The 21,539-nt window shown below is 39.1% G+C and overlaps 1 long non-coding RNA gene across 2 annotated transcripts; it reads right to left on the bottom strand.

The window, feature by feature from the left end:
- Positions 1 to 274: 274 nt before the first annotated feature.
- On the bottom strand, positions 275 to 18,175 carry LOC120462871 (uncharacterized). Of its 2 annotated transcripts, XR_016148113.1 has the most exons (7): positions 15,585 to 18,175; positions 13,838 to 13,961; positions 13,493 to 13,698; positions 13,312 to 13,397; positions 10,159 to 10,251; positions 2,959 to 2,995; positions 275 to 2,838 (listed from the first exon to the last, which is right to left on the bottom strand). It is a non-coding gene; the product is annotated as an uncharacterized LOC120462871 (long non-coding RNA). The 2 variants fall into 2 exon arrangements; XR_016148112.1 differs by having other exon boundaries at positions 13,838 to 18,175.
- Positions 18,176 to 21,539: the final 3,364 nt, after the last annotated feature.

Here is a 21,539-nt window from a genome sequence, read left to right as displayed (position 1 = left end):
AATGAACAAATCTTTTCCAGTCAACTCGTTCATTTCGTTCGTTGAAAAAGATTCATTCATTTTGATAAACGAGTTTGAACAGGAGAGTCACGAACGTGCATCACAGAACAGAGCAAGGAGAGCATTTGTGCTTATAAACGTGTTTTTTTGTTTATAAATGAGCGATCGTTTCGCTTGATAAGACCCTTATTCATCGTCTGAAATCATTTAAAGCCCTTTGAACAGTTTGCAGTTTGCACTGAAAGTGTCCTTTGGAAAAGCTTTTTTTAAAAGTGAACTACTCCTTTGATTCCAGAAGGATTAAATCAAAACACATGCACTCTACATTCATTCAGGTGCAAAATATGAATATTCAAATACAATTACAGACAGATAGACATAGGCATATATGTATATATCATTATAATGCCATATTATATAAATATAATGTTACATTTATACTTCATAATACTGATAAAGAAAATGATCTTATGGGGCTTTTTTTGTGTGTAGACAATGACAAAAAAGAATACCCGGTGAATCATTGCAAACCCACAATCCTCTTCCACTGACCTATAGTCTCACGATCAAACTCTCATGCAAGTGAGGTTAAACATCATGAAATGGGTTTGGAGAACAACGCAGCCCCGGTCAGTGTGAAAATAGATAAACAGTGTATTCAGATCAGTGACCAGTAGCATTGGTACCTCATAAATCCAGAATGTGTCTTGCTGGGCAAATGCATTGGGAGTGATGAGCTGTATGATTTAGTGCCACCCGCTCTGCTCTCTCTGTCTGTCTGAGCAGCGCACACAGACGCAGAGCCCTTTTCATAAGCCCGGCCGGATGACATGATTCATGGCTCTAGTCCCAGCTGTTCCAGGAGCAGCACAGACCAGCCACTGCTGGGTTTGCTGGTTTATTCATGCTGTCTGGCGTAGTAATGACAACCTGCAAACACTAGATCAAAACCTTCCTGACTGAATGTACATTTTAACAGTTTACAGATTGATAGGGTTCGACATGGAATTGAATTAGGACCTATCTGTTCGGAAAGCCCAGCATGACTAATCGTTTGTCGTGAGGCCAGGTGTCGTGAGGCGGCATACGAGAATACACTGGTTTAGTTGGTGTAGTGTGTCACATGATGATGGCCGAGCATATTGTGTACAAAATAGCAGTTTGACCAATGATGATACCACCATACAAGCATCCAAAACAACATATGTGCTGGTTATTTCAACAGAGATGTTGGGTGGTTATATAGTGTTTGAAATCAAATGAGCCTACAGCCAAAAGATATTCTGATCCCATTAGTCAATGGCTTTTGATTCATAGTCTATAGGACTTGATCTCACGGTATACGGTATGTTACGAGGTGTCAATTTCAATTTACACAAATTCATATGAAAAAATGCAAACATAATGCATAATGTATAACATTCCAATGAGATTGTACAATTTAGCCACAAAATGTAAAATAGTTACAAACTGGCATGAGATTGTGTTGGACTTTTCACCTGTTTTATAATCCATCCAGTTATAATACTTATTTACATATAACAAAGTGCACAATATGAGGTATTATTATTTAAATCTGTAATGTAAATGGTTTAATAATTGATTTAAAGTAGCAAACGGCACTAATAGAGTTTTTATTTTTTGTGGCTTACAATAATATCATTTCATTATACACTGCAATACTATCTAACTCTCTTTCTGTGGATCTACAACCATAACAGATGAATAATTTCTCAAGAGTGGATCTCTCAGGCTCGGAGCTGTGTGAGAACCCTTTGTTAACCTCTTGGTATCTTGTCTACATAATTCACTATTCTATTGGGTTTCGTCTGTAAGTAGAAAACTGTGTCAACTGTGTCAAGACCGACAAAGCAAGGGGGAAGATCCTTTTATTAGCCTATAAGTCTTCCTAACCTCATTTAAAGATCTCCCGAGTCCAACCAAGCCCCTGAAAACTCTCTCAGTGTATGTTCACAGAAAAATAAAGGAACAAAATTTAAAGCAACAGTTCGTTCAAAAACTGCAATTCCGTCATCATTTACTCACATTCGTGTCGTTCCAAATCAGTTTGATTTCCTTCCGTAGAGCACAAAACAAGAAACTCTAAATAATGTACAGTACTGCTCGCTTTTTCCCCAAATGCAGTCAAAGTGAGTGGGATTTACAGTAATGATGCAAAAGGGTCCCAAAATGGTCCATTTGACTGCACTATATTTCAAGTTGAAGAACTGAAGAACCGGTTTGGGACAATTCCTGAACAAATCAGAGAGACCCATTTTGTGAATTGATCAAATTATCTGAATCATAGTGCAAAGATCAGACATAGCTTTCTCACCATCACTCATAAATGCGTCTAGGAGACTTTTAAGATTAGTGAATAACAAGCTAAATTGTGTTTAATTTACTCACAAAAAAGGTATCACATGACTTGGAATATAGCACACGGGTTATAAATATCCCTTTTATGGTGCTTTTGCATCCTTTTGGAACCTTAAAAGTGCAAATTCATTGTAACTGCATGGAAAAGAGTCTGTTCTCATCATGTTCTGCAAAGGGGAAAAATTAGTTTCAAATGACATGAAGCTGAGTACATGATGACAAATGATTTTCCAGAGCTTATGTAGAGCAACATCTTAACACGTTTATATTATAAACGTCAATCTATTTCTTGTCAAAATGTATGCATTTCTTGAAAAAACGTCCAAAAATATTGAAAAGATGCTCGTTGTCTTCAGCTGAGTCACAGGAGAGATTCAAAGACATTGATTGGTTGCTTGATCTCCATCGCTCCTTCGTTTAATAAAAGGATCACGTCACTTTTGTTCCTAAGAGGTTGAACTAACACAGAGGTCATAATCAGGGTTGGCGGTCCGCAATGAATCTCCCCATAAAAATATTCATATTCACAGCTTTATGTTACTCATTAGCTCTTGCCAGCAGTCAAGGGTAACTACTCACCGCTATATAAAACCTGCCTCTCCCAATCCTGGCATGCCTACAATAAACAAACAATAGGAAAAAAAAAGTGACTCCATCCATAAATTAAAACAACAACAATACTGAATGCCTGCTGGGATGCAAAGAAGTGATTGGCACACACTTAGGTAATTTTGTATTAGAGTTCTCCATTTACATAGCGCCAAGCAGTTGCATATTCATGTCAATTAATTATAAAGCTGTGATTTGCACTACATTAATAAACCACCCGTTTAAAAGCCTAAAAATGTATCGCTATTTAGAGTAAGAGCTGGAATAGGTCATCTCAAACATATACGACATCCCTATCTATCTATCTATCTATCTATCTATCTATCTATCTATCTATCTATCTATCTATCTATCTATCTATCTATCTATCTATCTATCTATCTATCCATCTAACTAACTCTCTGCCTATCTATTCCTCCATCCATCCATCCATCCATCAAATTACCTAACTGTCTGCCTATCGATTCCTCCATCCATCCATCCATCCATCCATCCATCAAATTACCTAACTGTCTGCCTATCTATTCCTCCATCCATCCATCCATCCATCCATCCATCAAATTACCTAACTCTCTGCCTATCTATTCCTCCATCCATCCATCCATCCATCCATCAAATTACCTAACTCTCTGCCTATCTATTCCTCCATCCATCCATCCATCCATCCATCAAATTACCTAACTGTCTGCCTATCTATTCCTCCATCCATCCATCCATCCATCAAATTACCTAACTCTCTGCCTATCTATTCCTCCATCCATCCATCCATCCATCCATACATCCATTAACTTACCTAACTCTCTGCCTATCTATTCCTCCATCCATCCATCCATCCATCCATCCATCAAATTGCCTAACTGTCTGCCTATCTATTCCTCCATCCATCCATCCATCTATCCATCCATCAAATTACCTAACTGTCTGCTATTCCTCCATCCATCCATCCATCCATCCATCCATCAAATTACCTAACTCTCTGCCTATCTATTCCTCCATCCATCCATCCATCCATCCATCCATCCATCAAATTACCTAACTGTCTGCCTATCTATTCTTCCATCCATCCATCCATTCATCCATCCACCAAATGACCTAACTCTCTGCCTATCTACTCCTCCATCCATCCATCCTTCCATCCATCCATCAACTTACCTAACTGTATGACTATCTATTCCTCCATCCATCCATCAACTTACCTAACTGTCTGCCTATCTATCTATTCCTCCTTCCATCCATTCATCCTTCCTTCCAGGCTTTTAAAAACTTTTTTCAACTTTTACTCAAGGTTTTGACAACATCAAAGTTTGTCTCCCTGAACTGTCCTTTTCTTCTTGATTTCTGAACGAGTTTTGAACATGTGTCTTTAGCGATCAAAAAGAGTCCTCTAAGCTCAGTTTAACACGTGTACCTCATTTAAATCTTTCAAAAAGTATTCCACAGATATTTACCCAGAAAATCTGCAGATTCTGAGCATTCACCGTTCATCATGCACCATAGGTCATGTTTTTTTTGGGGGGGGGGGGGGGGGGTTTTCACTCCAACACTCCAAAAGGAAATATGTGTTTTATGCAAATGGCATATTATAAAAGAGACAAAACCTTTGCATTTTCAATGCTTTAAAAATACATTGTGTCTTTTATGCTGGAAAGGTATTCTGTGGTCTGAAAAACCCACAGGGGCCGCATTTACACAACCCCGCTCTTCAATACGGTGACCTCTCTCACTATTGTCTGTGAGAACAAACAAAAGGCCTAGAGTCCCCTGCACACACTACCCATAAATCACTGAAACACTGAACGCAGGCTGAGCCTGAGAGCCAGTCGGAGCCAAAGAACTATGGATACAAGACTGCCATCTATTGTTAGAGAGGAGAACATTGGCTGAAACTAGGTATGAAGGTTACTTTTCAATTGCTAAGAAAATGTGCATGAGTCTGCACTTCTGCAGTAAATTCTACGGGCCTTTATTTTCCAACTCCACTGAAGCCAAAACAGTTTCAGTAATATTGTCAGAGCAAAGCACAGCCAAAACTCACAGTTACAAACACAAAATAAAGCAGAAGTTCTGCGGAAGAACAAGAGTGTTGCATTTAACACTGTCACACCTAAACACATGCTTGCAAACATCAGGCTGACTGTTTACAAAGCTTTTTTTCAAGAGGTTTCTGTTCTGCTACTTATTTTTTATTCTTTTTATTTTTTAAAGGGATTGGGAAATGTTATGAGCTGGATTCAAACTTGCATTGACCACTTAAGTGTCATAGCACAATATTTCAGAGCATGTGTTTGCATCCATAAAAACTCTCCATACTTAATTTGATCATTTATACCTCATTGTAAATGATTCCAAAAATATACAGTCCCAACCTGTCAATGTTCACATCATATTTTATCCAAAAACCAAAAGCAGACCATTCAAATTTTTGCATTGTGACATTTTTATGCAAATTATGTAGTTTTCCCCTAAAATTCCCATTTGATTTGGGCATTACAGCAGTGCTAATTAATTTTTCACAATACAGAAATGAAAACTTTGGGGGGAGGATGTAAAATAATTGACTTTTTATCCTCTTAATTTTGTGCTGAAATGTTCTTTCTTGACAGGTTTCAACAGTTAAAGGAGTAGTTCACTTTTAAAAAAAACTTTTGCTGATAATTTACTCACCCCTATGTCATCCAATTTATCCAAGTCATTCTTTCTTCAGTCGAAAAGAAATAAAGGTTTTTGATGAAAACATTCCAGGATTTTCTCCATATAATGGACTTTACTGGTAACCAAACGGTTCAAGGTCCAAATGAGAGTTTCAGTGCAAACTGTTCAAAGGGCTTTAAACGATTCCAGACGATGAATAATGATCTTATCAAGCGAGTCAATTCGTTCGTTGAATGAACCAAATGACACGAAAAAAAGATTTGTTCATTTTGATAAACGAGTTCGAACAGGAGAGTCACAAACGTGCATCACAGAACAGAGCAAGGAGAGCATTTGAGCTTATAAAACATAAACTTTGTTTTTGTTTTTTTAAACAAGCGATCATTTCGCTTGATAAGACCCTTATTCATCGTCTGGAATCGTTTAAAGCCCTTTGAACAGTTTGCAGTTTGCACTGAAACTGTCTTTCGGACCTTGAACCGTTTGGTTACCACCAGTAAAGTGCATCAGCAAATTATCAGCAAGTTTTTTTTAAAGTGAACTACTCCTTTAAAGGGTTAGTTCACCCAAAAATGAAAATTCTGTCAGTATTTACTCACCCTCATGTTGTTCCAACCCCGTAAGACCTTCGTTCATCTTCGGAACACAAATTAAGATATTTAAGATATTAAGATCGCTCCTGCATACAGTCCATAGGCTTCTTGAGGGACTGGCTCTTGCTGTCCTCGAAAAGTCATTAAAGACATCGTTAAAATAGTCCAAGTGACTACAGGGGCTCAATCTTAAGTTTATCAAATGACGAGAACACTTTTTGTGCGCAAAAAACAACAACAAAAATAACGACTTTATTTCAACTATTCACTTCCTTCTCCATGGGCCTGTAGTCAGTTAAGTTAAGCTTACGCTATTAAACTAGTAACCTGACTCGCGCAGAGGGAGAAATAAACGAATAGTTGAAATAAAGTCGTTATTTTTGTTGTTTTTTTGCGCACAAAAGTGTTCTCGTCGTTTGATAAACTTAATGTTGAGCCACTGAAATCACTTGGACTATTTTAACGATGTCTTTAATGACTTTTCGGGGACAGCAAGAGCCAGTCCCTCAAGAAGCCTATGGACTAGTATGCAGGAGCGATCTTAATATCTTAAATATCTTTATTTGTGTCCCGAAGATGAACGAAGGTCTTACGGGGTTGGAACAACATGAGGGTGAGTAAATACTGACAGAATTTTCATTTTTGGGTGAACTAACCCTTTAATGTTCTAGTGGGGCAAAACGCAGAAAAGCATGAGCTCAGAAAGCAAATATATGCTCTAAGATTTTTTAACATAGATCAACTCTCTTGTTTTAGAGAGAGGAAAAGATACCAAAATAAGGAAACAGAATAGAGTAAGGTACGTCGTTGCTGGAATCGGGGAGGGCTGGGGCCGTGCAGGCAAGTTGAACAAAGATTATTGTTTTTATGTAAATATTTCCCATTTGTAAGAGAGCTCTAATTCAAGTTGTTCAGAGCATGACATAATAAAACAAAACAAACCATGAATTATTTGTGACTGTGCGCCTGTGTGGGCGAAAAAAGAAATGATGTAACAAACAATGGAGCTCCTGAAAGCTTTTATTTAGGAGGGATGAATCCCTGTCAGCTGTGACAGTATGGAGGAGTGAATCTGTCATTCACCTCAATGACAGCGTTCCCCAGACAGCGGCTTTCATCTGTGACGGCGTCACGGTTCGAGCTTTCCTTCAGGTCTGCCGCGCTAAACGAGTAAACAGAGCGCATGACCAGGCGACAGGGAATGATCTAGAAAACCAGGGCGCATGTTACCTGTTGCCATCTATGGAACAAAGTCGAGTTTTGCACGACATCAGGGTGAGCAAATGCAGGATAAACATGGGATTCTGGGGAGATTCTGTGCACCAGCTCATCGTGAGGAACAGATCCAAGACATATAAGGGCCTGAATCACTGCTCCCCACCCCCACTGGTCGTACAGGAAGTGGTATGATAAAAATAATGAGTCTGGAAGCTGCTAGCAGGGATAATTACGCGGCAAAGAAAGGGAGATGACAATGCAGCTCGCCGCATTAAAGCCGCGATAAGAGGACGGCCTAATCCACAGGACTATGGAGGGATTAAGGTTGTGAGCTCCCCGTCTGGTCTCGAGATGAGAAGGTTAACCGGCCTGTCCTTTTTCACAGTCTTCTCTCTTCTCCGTCTCAATGTTCTCCAGCTCTGTAATTCCATTAGAAGGAGGGCAATCTCTTTATCCCGGGGAGCAATGGAGAAGGGGAATGCCACGCGGCTCACGAAGAGTATCCACGGACGTCGCTTTCGCCGAGTAATCTGATGAAAGCGGTGATAAAACACATTTTAACAGCCGATCGATTTCTCGCAGTCCACCCTGGCTAATGCATGTCAGCGACGGCTGTCAATGCATACAAATTAGATATTCATTATATTAATTGCATATTCAAGAAGACAGAAAGACATGAATCTATGACATGCAATGGCCCTTATTCATCGCCTGGTGTCGTTTAAAGCCCTTTGAAGCTCTCATTTGGACATTGAACCGTTTGGTTCCCAATGAAGTCCATTATATGTTTTCAACAAAAAACTTTATTTCTTTTCGACTGAAGAAAGAAAGACATGGACATCTTGGATGACATGGGGGTGAGTAAATTATCAGCAAGTGAACTACTCCTTTAATGACCCCAAACTTTTGATCATCCAAATGTGCTGATGCTGTGCATTATATCTGTTTACAGTTGTTCTACATGGCTCATACGTTGTTGTTTTTTTTCCAGATCACTTCTGAAATCTGAGACGTATTTGAGCACATCTTGTTTCAATGTTTAGACATAGACAGGCAAACTCAACAGCCTCTCCCCTCCACTTGAAACACATTCAAAACTGAAATCTATCACACATGGACACATTGCCTTGTCTCTCATGACTCAAATAGCTCTTCATATGATATCCTCAGTGCAATGATTTCCATTAGCTAATTTAATAAGGTCCCTTTGGAGTGTAAAGTACTCTCAACGAAACAGTGATAGTTAGTTTTGGAAATATTAGGCATTCATAATCAGACATTTCACACTGTTAATGTATAAAACAAGGATTGATAATGAAACAAAAAAGTTATACTACTAAAATCCCCTTATAATAGAGCAGCTAAATAATACAATTTCACCATTTAAGCTCCAAAAAGTATTAATGTATTTTTAAGATTTGTTATAGAAAGTCATACTGGTTTGTAACGAGTATATAACAGTATGAGTAAATGATGATGACAGAGCTTTTGGATGTGATATTCCTTTAGGGGCTCAAACTTATAAGATTGAGGTGCTTTATCATGGGGCGGATTCATGGTTTGGATGACAGCCTTTTAATTTGTGCCGCCTGTAATCATAACTGGCTTGAGTTGATCATGATGTAATGACCTACACGATGGCCTTGATAGATAATGCGATTCATTCATTCTCTGCTTCCATCCTCTACTACAGATTAACACAGAGAAAAGGCACAGAGGAGATGAGAGTATGATGAATAGATGAGATGAGAAAGACAGAATTTGATGGGGTCCTCAGTCCACCAAGAGTAGGTGTGACTAGGAATAAGCATTGCCCAGACTCAGGCAGTGGGCCGGACACACATACACACACGCACGCAGATGAATGACAGAGGTACTTCACATGAGAGCCTACTGCTGTTGAAGTACCAGGTGAAGCATGTGTAACTGAGCTGTACGCCAGCACCCAGACACAGACTGAATAAAGGTATGAGGAGAAAGGATGAGCTATATGAAATATCACGGACTGAACAAATCAGAAGATGAGAATGTCTAAACTATCATGATGAAAAAACGTGTGTAGGATGAAATTATATATATATATATATCTCCACTTGCCAAGTAATGGACTCTACAAGACCCCTGAAGGTGTCCTGTGGGATCTGACATCAAGACATTACCAGCAGATCCTTCAAGTCCTGTAAGATATGGGGTGAAGCCACTGTGGATCGAACTTGTTGGTCTAGCACATCCCACAGATGCTCAATTGGAATTTGGAGGCCAGGGCAACATCTTCAACTCTTCATCATGTTCCTCAAACCATTCCTGAACATTGTGTGACACACCATTGTCATGTATTTGTCACCATCCTTGAAACACCATTGTCATGAAGGGGTGTACCTGGTCTCAAATTTACATCCACATGGGTTTCCCCAGAAGAACATTGCCCAGAGCATCACACACCTTCCACCCGCTTGTCGTCGTCCCAGGTAAACGGCGCTCATGTACACGGCCATCCACGTGATGTAAAAGAAAATGGGACTTATCGGACCAGACGACCTTCTTCCACTCTTCCATGGTCCAGGGTAATATGAAAGCTTATATTTTACTGTAATTAATTAACTGAATTGTTGCATAAACAACAGACAGACAAATTCAAGTCATCTAGATGACATCTGCGGCTTACAGACACTTCATTTTGTTGCCTGTGCGTGAAAGTATACTGTACCTGAAATCATATTTCCAAATTATTAGAGGCAGTTAACCAATCAAACGGCAGCTGTCTGGAAACTGATCCGCCCTTACACATCTCCTCACTGACCTGCACACAGCATCGAGCGACCTGTGAGAACATTGCTAATCATTCTGCTCCATTTAACCAGAATATTTGGCCCTGAACTAACAGTCCACAGGCCTCTGATTGGGCATGTTGTTATTAAAAATGTACAGGAAATGAAATCAGTGAGCCGTATAGCCATGTCGAACCAATAGGTCACATTTTGTCACAAGTTTCAATCTCTTGTGATATGGCAATGTTTAGTTTATTATACATTTAAAACAAGACAATGAGGTCACACTCATGACCTGTATGGTCTGACAACTGGAGTTGTGGTACAAGTTTGAGTCTGGCTTGCAACATATTCTGTTCTATATATTTTTTTTAATATACATCAAATAATCTTGAAAAAAACACTGTTAATAATAACATTGATGATATATATATATATATTCCCAGAGCACCAAATAAACATATGATTTCTGAAGGATCATGTGACACTGAAAACTGCACTCTTAGAAGAAAAGGTTAAAAGGTTCTATCAGCGCTATGTATTTGGAACCCCTAAAAGGTTCTATACAGAAACTTTGTAACCAGGAAAAAGGTTCTATATATTGAACCTTTTGGGTTCATTCATTATCATTTGTTTTGTTCTTTCCGGATTAAATATTTCATATTATTGACAAACATCAAGTTACAAAATGTATTTATGAATGCATGTGAATGATCACAAAATTCCAGATATGGGGGTTAGAAAATGTATATATTTATATCATTTTATGTAGTTAATCAATATCACACGAAGAGTACCATTTCAGTTTTTCTCCTCCAAAAATCAGCATGATTAAAATGTGATATTAATTTACTACAACAGTTTAATAAACAACTACAAAATGTTGCAGAATAATGGAATATATGAATTAATAATAGCCTATAAAGAACCTTTGTGACAAAAGGGTTCTTTCTTGTCATTATAGAACCTTTTTTAGCATAAAAAGTGAACCCTATGCTTCATATATAGAACCCCAATGAACCCTTTTTTCTAAGAGTGTGGAGTAATGATGCTGAAAATTCAGCTTTGCATCACAGGAATACATTATTTCAAAAAGTTATTTTAAATCGTAATAATCTTTCACAATACTTTTGCAGCCTTGGTGAACAAAAGAACAAAAACATTACAAAAAATTGAGTCAGAAGGCAACATGATTTTTTTTTCTGCGTACCTCTTAGAATAACATCCACATCATAGCTTTCACTTTGCTTTTTGCTACGATACTGTCTAGCTCACTAGGTTATGGAAAACCTATGAGTATCTTCCAAAAGATGATTATCTACCCTAGGAAAGACACATATTGACTAAAGTCTTATCAAACGAGGGTTGCCACAGGTTCGACATTTCTGTGCATTCATTACTCAAGTGATGTTGGAAGTAAACTACATCTGTGGAACAGCACGTTGATGCTGGTTGTCTAGATATCTAGCCTCAAGGCCTTTAGAAAAACCCTACGGGCGAATTTCTGTCTCTGCACAGCAAGAAGGCTCTGACAGATGTTTTCATTCATGTGAAGAGTTACCAGGATGTGCCGGGTCATTTTTTTCAGCAACTCTCGAGTGTTTGAAATGAGCTTTCCCAGTGCATGGATACACAGCCTCAAGCTGTTATAATACCAGTGCAAGGAACACTGGATTTCTAGTTGTCCTGCAGTGCCTTTCAAGACAAATCCAGCCTTACATGTACAAAAATGAACTCTCGAGTCAGGATAAACCAAGCAGTGCTAATATCTCTTTGAGTTTAACAAGTGCAGTGTTTATTTACCTTCGATTAGTTCTACCGGATTGCAGAGACAAATTCGTCATTGACAAAAGATAATAACAGTAATAAAAGAAAAATCGAATAACACAGTCTTCCATTGTGTCTAATTACTTTTGCTTTTGATGGTTTCCTCCGAGTTTTGACAGTTTTATTAACAATGTCTGTCTTAAATTTTCAATAGACATACACCAGCTAGAAACACATTTCTAGTTACCTCACCTGCTCTTTATAAACAGTGTTTCCACACTCACATGCCGTTCCAAACCTGTGATTTTTCTTCTGTGTAAAACAAATTCTTTAGTTCACTTTTGAAAAACTTTTGCTGATAATTTACTCACCCCCATGTCATCCAAGATATCCATGTCTTTCTTTCTTCAGTCGAAAAGAAATTAAGGTTATTGATGAAAACATTCCAGGATTTTTCTGCACTTTATTGGCCACCAAATGGTTCAAGGTGCAAAAGACAGTTTCAGTTCAAACTGCAAACTGTTCAAAGTCGACATGAAACTGCACTGAAACTGTCTTTTGGACCTTGAACCGTTTGGAAGTGCATATGGAGAAAAAATCCTGGAATGTTTTCATCAAAAACCTTAATTTCTTTTCGACTGAAGAAAGAAAGACACGGACATCTTGGATGACATGGGGGTGAGTAAATTATCAGCCAAACTACTACTTTAATATGTGGGGGAGTGGTGTTTCCACCAGGAAAAGTGCAGGTGCTCCCAATGGCCTTGTCAATCTACTCCAAAGACAAATACAGCCCCCTACCTGAGGCTTCAGCCCCACCTAGCCCTATTGTTAATGCAGCCCAGCCCAGTCACCATCAAAGCCAACACAGCTGCTAGAATTACTCCCAGGTTTGAAGTGGTCACGGAAGTGTCCATTAGATAATATCCCCAGATTGGACATTTGGACAGGCTTAGATATGTTATGTGGTCTGGCTGTGAGCCTGTGATTTCCACATTATGCGGTGGGGTTTATGCCTGACCAAACCAACCAAGGTGGTTTTGTGGGTTGGTAGTGAGCTGTGGCCCATCTGTCAGACTATTTTGTGAAGTACTTCTAAGGGCTTCAGCGGAGCTTTGGTAATGGTCTAGCTGGCATTCCTCCCACTCTTTTCATTAAGGATAAGATGTTTGTTTTGCCCAGTTTGATTACAAACCGAGTTTCCAAATCCAGCTGCTTGTTTTGCTTATGAAATATGGTCTGACAAAATCAATAGATGTTGTGTGGTGGAAATTCAATCTTTTTTCCCCTAGTTATCAAGAATTGTTTTAATGCATTTGACTCACAGAAACACAAAGCCAGGGATGGATTTTGGTCCGAGATCCAGTTCCTGCGGGTTTCAGACTGCCTCCAATGGAATCTGACCACCACTCTAAATTGAAAATATTGAATTAAATAAATTGCATAGAACTGTGAGCTGTAACGGTATGAAAGGAAAACGCAAAAGAAACTATTCGAGAGACCCACCAGGGCGCGTTGACTTCCTGTCATCCGAGGCCTTCCATTAAGCCTTCACGGTTCCACATGAAATTAGTGGAGTGAGGTGGGTGTGGATGGCACAGGAAGGGAGGCCCAGTTTAAACTGGACGCAGTGGAGAAGAATGGGCTCAGTCAGCCCACAGCACGCTTTAATTAGGGTCTATTGTCGGCCGTGTTCCCCCGGTGAGGAGACTCTGAAACGAAACAAGCAGAAAATGGGTTCAGGCAGTTGAAAGAGGCAGAGTAAAAGAGGAGCTGACTGTGTGGTGCTCAAACGGATCTCTTCGCCGCGCTAGGGCTAAGTACACATTTCAGGCGGAATCAAGCACCTACCTGAGATTTCATGGGTTGTTTCCGTCAGGTCGTATCGCTCGTGGCGTGTAAGTGCTTAACGTGAGGCCAGAGTTTGTGAGTGTATCAAACATGTTCTGTAGAGCACTTCAAATGCTGACTGCTCCTAGAAACAAGTGCAGCAGTGGGACAAGACAGTCAACACAAGAGTGAAAGATTACACTAAAACCTCAGGAGAAAATCTGGTATGTATTTCGTCTTCTCTCAGAAGAAAAGAAAATATTGATTCCTCTCAAACTGTGATTATAAATATCCGACCAGGCATAAAACATGAATAAATAACCCTCAAAGTGTTGAACTAGGATGAAGAATCAGATCTAGAGGGAGTATTGATCATTTCCTTGTCATAATGAAAGATAAATACGTTGTATATTTAAAGATTAAAGAGAGATTTATCAGTATTAAACGCTGCCAATCATAGGTTACCGCCAATCTCGACGCATCCGAGTTTCGACGTCGCTTTTTTCGCTATGGTAAACACGCGAAGTGTATGGAAAGGTGGTAAAGAAAGGGGATCGGGCAGGTGTTCATTAAAACTTCTTCCTGAGCCTGAGAAGAAGTGCGACAGCGTGTGTTCGTTTAAGAGGCGCTCTTGTGCTGAATAACACGCGCCTGTACGACAGCACGCGCTGTAATTGGGTATGACACGGGATCAATGCGGACACGTCAGGATGCAAAGATGTCATTTTCTAACCTGATGCTTTCAAGCACGTCTCCGCCGTTCGTTACTCAGGTGCCAGTTGCTGTGGAAACACAGTCCTTCCTCTCTTTTTTTTATATATTTTTATTAAGATGCAGCGGAGAACATTGAAGCTTTTTCTCGCCTCACAGCAGTAGCGGATTTCTTATTAAAAGATACAAGACGTGCAGTCACGCTAATTGAAACCTGCCTGTCAAACGTCCTATTACTTCGGGTGCCATAGGATGTCAATGTGGGACTGAATTCATTGCTTTCCTAAAGTTCAGAATAAAGTTTCTAAGTTTAGTTCTGTAGTTCTACAAGCTGTAAACAAGCAAATATCTCAATCAATGTAGCCTAGTCTTATTTTATATTCTTTATCTCGCCTTTAGGCCTAATTTGTTATGGCAAATGTATATATAGTTTCTCTTCACTGACGCTCAACACATTTGTTATGGCAAATTTTTATATAGGCATGTAGAATGTTATACATGTTAGGATATTGCCTAAACGAACACCACCACCATTATGCTTCTGACAACTCTTTGGTCTTTATTTAAAATCATCAAGTTGGAAAGTTTGAGTTCGAATATAGTCTGGTGTTTAATGTCCCAGACAACCTCTGTAGTCTCATTTAGCAAGCATCCTTTTCAAGACACATAAAAGCTTATAATTGAGTATTACCAATGTTTCGTTTTTTCAAATGTCATTCAATTGCAGTCAACATAAATGCTACAACAATAGTAGAAAGCTTTTACCGTTGGTAAGGGTGAACTTCACTGAGCTTAAGCAACGCAGGTGGCGGTGACCCCATTCCTGGTATGGAAAGCTTACTTTTCACAATCCAAAGAATTCCAGATAAAACTTCCAAATATTCAGAAATGTCATTCCAAATATAAAATGGGAGGTGAATGCCATGTTGACCTTAAGTGTCTTGATTATGGTCATATTTCTGACAAATTAAAGACTTAAGGGTTTGAATCCACAACTGTTTAGCTTAATGCACTATTGGCTCTTCTAAATGATTACAAGCCATGACCAATGACTCACCTGAGCTCTTACCCAACAGCACATGGTTGAAAATCCTCCACACCTGAGAACTGGAGAACCTTGAATGCAGTTTGGTTTGAAATGTGCTGCGGACAGAGACGCATTAGGAAGTACATTTTCAGAAGTGCTGGGTACAAACTTGTCAAACTGTGCAGCCTATCTGCTCAGCCCGTACATAAACGCATCGATCCGCTAATTAGGAGTTCTTCAGTGGTCTAGTGGTAGATCTTTTGCCAAGCGTGTAATAGGTTACAGGTTCTAATCCGTCCTCGGTATAGTTTTTTTTCTCTCTCATCAAACTGAATATGTTCATCAGTGGTTACAGTCTATATCAAGCAGGGACAAATTTGTGTGCATTTTGTTTTGTGATTTCACAGGAATGAATAGAGTTGCAACTGCAATAGATTGAAGAGCGCGTCCGAGTGAAGACTGTGCGCGCCACAAGAGAACACTGTATCAATGACACTGATAGCAGCGGACACAAGCTCTCAGCTACAGTAGTGCCTCATTGCAGTACACGAGATCCAGGGGGTGGAGTCGGATCCAGATCTGAGGGGTGGAGTTGGGTAGGTTTAGGGGTGGGTTTTAGGATCAGGGGGTGGAGCTGGGTAGGTTTAGGGGTGGGTTTTAGGATCAGGGGGTGGAGCTGGGTAAGTTTAGGGGTGGGTTTTGGGATCAGGGGGTGGAGCTGGGTAAGTTTAGGGGTGGGTTTAAGGATCAGGGGGTGAAGCTGGGTAGGTTTAGGGATCAGGGGGTGGAGCTGGGTAGGTTTAGGGGTGGGTTTTAGGATCAGGGGGTGGAGCTGGGTAAGTTTAGGGGTGGGTTTAAGGATCAGGGGGTGGAGCTGGGTAGGTTTAGGGGTGGGTTTAAGGATCAGGGGGTGAAGCTGGGTAGGTTTAGGGATCAGGGGGTGGAGCTGGGTAGGTTTAGGGGTGGGTTTTGGGATCAGGGGGTGGAGCTGGGTAAGTTTAGGGGTGGGTTTAGGGATCAGGGGGTGGAGCTGGGTAGGTTTAGGGGTGGGTTTAGGGATCAGGGGTTGGAGCTGGTTAGGTTTAGGGGTGGGTTTAGGGATCAGGGAGTGGAGCTGGGTAGGTTTAGGGGTGGGTTTAGGGATCAGGGGTGGAGCTGGTTAGGTTTAGGGATCAGGGGGTGGAGCTGGGTTGGTTTAGGGGTGGGTTTAGGGATCAGGGGTGGAGCTGGGTAGGTTTAGGGTTGTGTTTTGGGATCAGGGGATGCAGCTGGGTAGGTTTAGGGATAAGGGGGTGGAGCTGGGTTGGTTTAGGTATATATAAGGTGGGAGGAGTTGGATCTGGATCTGACTCCTCCCCGTGGATTTCATGTTCTTTAGTGAGGACCATCTCCTCAGCTGGAGTTCAAAAACAAAACATTTTAGCGCTAGATCTCTTATTTAAGAGCAAACTAAATAAATGCTCTGCTAGTTAACTGGGGATGTTTTATTTGTATTAGGCACAGCCGTGCCTCAATGTTTCCAAAAGTGGTGGGAACATGAAGAAATCTGGTGGGGACGGGAACCCACCGTCCCCATCAAAATCGACGGCTATGCTTGAATGGTCACAGCAGTTAATAATCAATTCCACTAGCATTAAAAGGCCATGAGGAAGTTTAGCAGAGCAAATAAAGCCACTGTAGCATGGTGATGAAGGCAATAAGAGGGGCATTACAAGTAAAGCCCACTTAACAGGCCCATCTGACGGGACCGCTCGGATTTTTTGGGAACAGGCAGGCACTGAAACTACCAACCAGTGAGTGTGACTTATGGCTTTGGGAACTAAAATGAGGCTCTTAGAGATGTAATCTTAACATATGAGTATCCAAATGCTAAGTTAATTTAGAATGAGAGGTGCAGTTGTCAGCAATGCTTTTATAGGGTGCTAGTGCCTTTATGGTGAATTAACAGCTACTGAGCTTGATTGATCTAAACAATCAGTACCACATATCAAATATTATTCTAGAGCAGTATTTACTCTGCAACGTTTGAATGTTATAGCTTCTGCAAAGCCAGATTCTTGACAGCTTATAAAAAATGAGTTTCTCATATTTATACGGCTTTAATGTGGCATTTCATTTACCAAAGTCGCATCAGAACTGCTGATACTATAGTATAGGGCTGGAAGTGGGGCAGAGCTGGTATTAGTACAGGTAATACTCTGTATTGCATCCTTACAGAAATGTTGGTGGTGGCACAGAGTTTCTGTTTAAACTAATCTAAGAAAGATTTTTTTTTCCCCTTAAGCAAATTACGTATAGACTTTACTACATTATGAAAATGACTATATTATATACAGAGAGGTTTTCACATTTCTATTTGTCACTAAACTTAATAAATACTGAATAAACAGGGAACAAATGCATCTTAATTATTTAAAAAGTCAGTGTAACCTCATGAAGTTGTTTAATACTTTACTACGTTAAAACAAAACAAAATGTTACTTATAACTTTTCACTTCCAAAACTGCAGGCAATTATATATACTGTATATAAAAAAAAAATTATGTTTGACAAATTCGGTTTTTAAAGTCAATTCAACTATTTAACGTGAAAACGTTTGTACAACTATTGACCCAAGTTGAGAATATATATATATATATATATATATATTTGTGTGTATATATTATCGATACTCAAAAAGAATACAATATCCCCGACTAGCAAATACATATAATATATAAATACATATATTTGAGTGTGAACACCCATCTTTAATATTACAATTTTCTTATTTTTATATTTAAATTAGATTTTGAATTCTACTTTCAATGTGTTCTCAGACTTCTGGACCATACTGTAAGTAATAAGAGTAAATCCAGCAACAAAAGTCCAAGAATCTCTATCTAGTCTTGAGTAAGAGTCAAAAGTTGCCATTCAATTTGGTTGAAAAACTTAAAAGCCTGTCAACTGTAACCGGTTGACAGTGTGAGACCCGTCCCCCCTCTTCCAAAACAGCACAGCCTCAGCAGGGCTCCTGTGGGGGTATATTACGGCATTGTATGCCACAGGATCTCTCACTCTCACAGAAAGGAGATGAGTGAAAAGCAATAAAAAGGGACGGAAGAGAGCGAGGGCTGTTCCTCTCTAATTACTCTCATCTTTGCACAGTGAGGGGATCTAATAAAAGAGAGAGGGTGTCATGGTATTTGAAGATAAATGTCAGCTCTGAGTGCGTGTGCGAGTGTGAGAGTGTATGGTAATGTAATGTCAGCTAGGTGTGTTTATATATTTCTCTAAATCCGTGTTGTGCTGCGGCTCCAGTGCAGGGAGCCCATGTGCGCCAGTGCAGGTCGAGCCCTGGAGGAGGGAGAGCAGCACAGCGACGGTGCGCACAACATGATGGTAATAACAGCACGCTCGAAAACCTCAGCCAGCCGCTGTTTGCCCAAAGGGGGCGGCTGTTAGCACAATTCAAATGTCAGGGGCACATGCTCGGGAAGGACAGAGATTGAGCTGGGAGAGAGAGAGAGTGGATCAACAGGGACTGTGGGATGGACACTGAGGGAGATCCGAGGATAAAAATGGTATTCTTTCAGCTAGCACTGACAAAGGCTGCGTGTTCACTTGGTGATTAAATATGCTCAATGCTGTTGTATATTTCAATGCAGACTCTATTCTGCCTCATTTCAGAAAAATGTTCCGAATTATTCAAAAGAGCAGCAGCACAGGTGAAGAAATGTAGATCTCACAAATTTTTTTTTTTTTTACTCTAATGGATATAGATGTATAAATATACTTACCTAAAATGGTGGAAATAATGGCTTGAAAGTTGATGACTTGCAGAGTTTCATTCACAGCAGATAATAAATAAATACACACACACACAAACATATATATATACGTGTATGTATGTATTAGGGCTGTGCAAAGATTAATTGCGATTAATCACATCCAAAATAAAAGTTTGTGTTTACATAATATATGTGTGTGTGCTGTGTATAATTATTTTGTATATATAAATACACAAACACTACGTATATTTTAAGAAAATGTGTTATTCATATATATATATATATATTGTATACATATATATATAATGTAAACACAAACACAGATATAATATGTAAACACAAACTTTTATTTTGGATGTAATTAATCACAATTAATGCAATTAATCTTTGCACAGCCCTTATATATATATATTTTACAATTTTAGAATACAAATCCACTACAGCCAAATAAAAAACCTAAAAATATTAAAAACAATTATATTTCTTTTATAATGCTCAAAAATAATACAATATCCCCTACAAGTAAAATGCAATTAAAGAAGCCTACGGTAATTTTTTATTTTTTTTCTTTAAGTGAGGATTTGCATACATCAAAAAAGAAACTATATATATATATATATATATATATATAGCATATACAGTATAGAAGTTAATTCTATTTTACTTGCAGGTCTAGTTACAACCAATTTTTACAAGCTTACACCGACATATGAATGGTACCATGTTTCCCCATAGTATGTATTCATTAGTTTTTGTTTGCATTTTTTAGAGCTGATCAGTGCATATGTGACTGTGTGTCACTGTGTATAAGATTAGAAATCCTCTTTCTTTAATGTGAGCTGTGTATGGTGAGCTGTCAGACCTCATTGGTGTATGATGGAGCACTTATGTTAACCTTTGGCCCTTCCCTCGCTCCTGCTATCGCCTGCCATCTTGTCCTCGACACACTTCTGCCGACTGTGTGATCGCTGTCTGAAGAGCCTGTGCTAGAGGTTTCTAGAGGACGAACATTTGTACATGTTAGCACCTTGTCTTATTACAAGCAGTTTATTTTTCTAAAGCATAACTGTGTGTCAAAGTATTTCTGTTTAAAGATAAGTGGTGGGTGGTGCATTGGACCGGCTGTAAGAAGCACAGAACGGCCAGTCGTCATAAGCAATTTGTTTCAAGATTTGAAAAAATTAAGTTTCAACACCCTCCTTTTACAGTTAAGAAAAGGTGAGTTTTGATTCAAACATCAATTTGCCCTTCACACCAGCCACACACACTGTACACACACACGCAGCCTCGGCTCGGCTGTATCCTTAACAAGGTATTTCCCAAGTCAATCCTGCTAGCATGGACTGAGAACCTTATTAGGCTTGACAGAGAGGTGTGTATATTCTGACACGGTGCGTGTGTGCGCATCTGAACCGATGTCGAGATGCAGTGTGTGTCAGCTGGATAATTGAGGGTTGTTTGTGTGTTGCCATCTCACCATAATTGCCTGAGCTCACATGGGAGACCCGGCCATGTCAAAAGCTACAAATTGAGCTAGATTGTCTGTGTGTGTATGACATCGAAACCTTGTCACTACTCGCAGATCAATCACGTCTTCATCTCTCTTCCATAAGCGAATCATTTCAACCTATTTCAAAAATAGGTTGCATTCAATCACACCACAATATTTTATCCATTTTCAAACATAGTTCACCCCGAAATTAATATTCATTATTTATTTATTTTTATTTTATATAATATAACTTTAGTATTTGAAATGTAGTATGTTAAATAATTATAATCAGTTATTGTTGAAATTATTACTATATTATACTGTTATCATTACACATCATTAATATTAAATCATAATACATTATTAAAAAATTATAACAAATAACCATTATCAATATTATTGTAAAAGTCCACTTTAGTTAGGTAGTTTTTCTGTAATAGTCCCTATAGCTTATTGATATTTATTATTGTTATTACATTTAATATAAAATGTTTGTCTTTTTAGAAGCTTTACAACAGTTGTTGTTCAGTAAAGAGATGCATAAAGACTCTTTTAATTGTCCTTTCGTGTCCAATAAAAAAAATGACTTTGTACTATGTACTATGCCTTTAACGACCAATTATTGAAAAGAAGAATAATGAATTCACTAACGGATTAATTTAGGTTCAGACTCTGATCTCAAGTTGGCCATATTTGAAGGACAATAAAAGACAGAGACAGGAC

The sequence above is a fragment of the Pimephales promelas genome, chromosome 20 (genome assembly GCF_988280905.1).
Source record: "Pimephales promelas chromosome 20, fPimPro1.hap1.1, whole genome shotgun sequence".
NCBI lineage: Eukaryota > Metazoa > Chordata > Actinopteri > Cypriniformes > Leuciscidae > Pimephales > Pimephales promelas.
The sequence above is the reverse complement of the archived record's forward strand: the minus strand, read 5'-3'. Positions and strand labels throughout refer to the sequence as shown.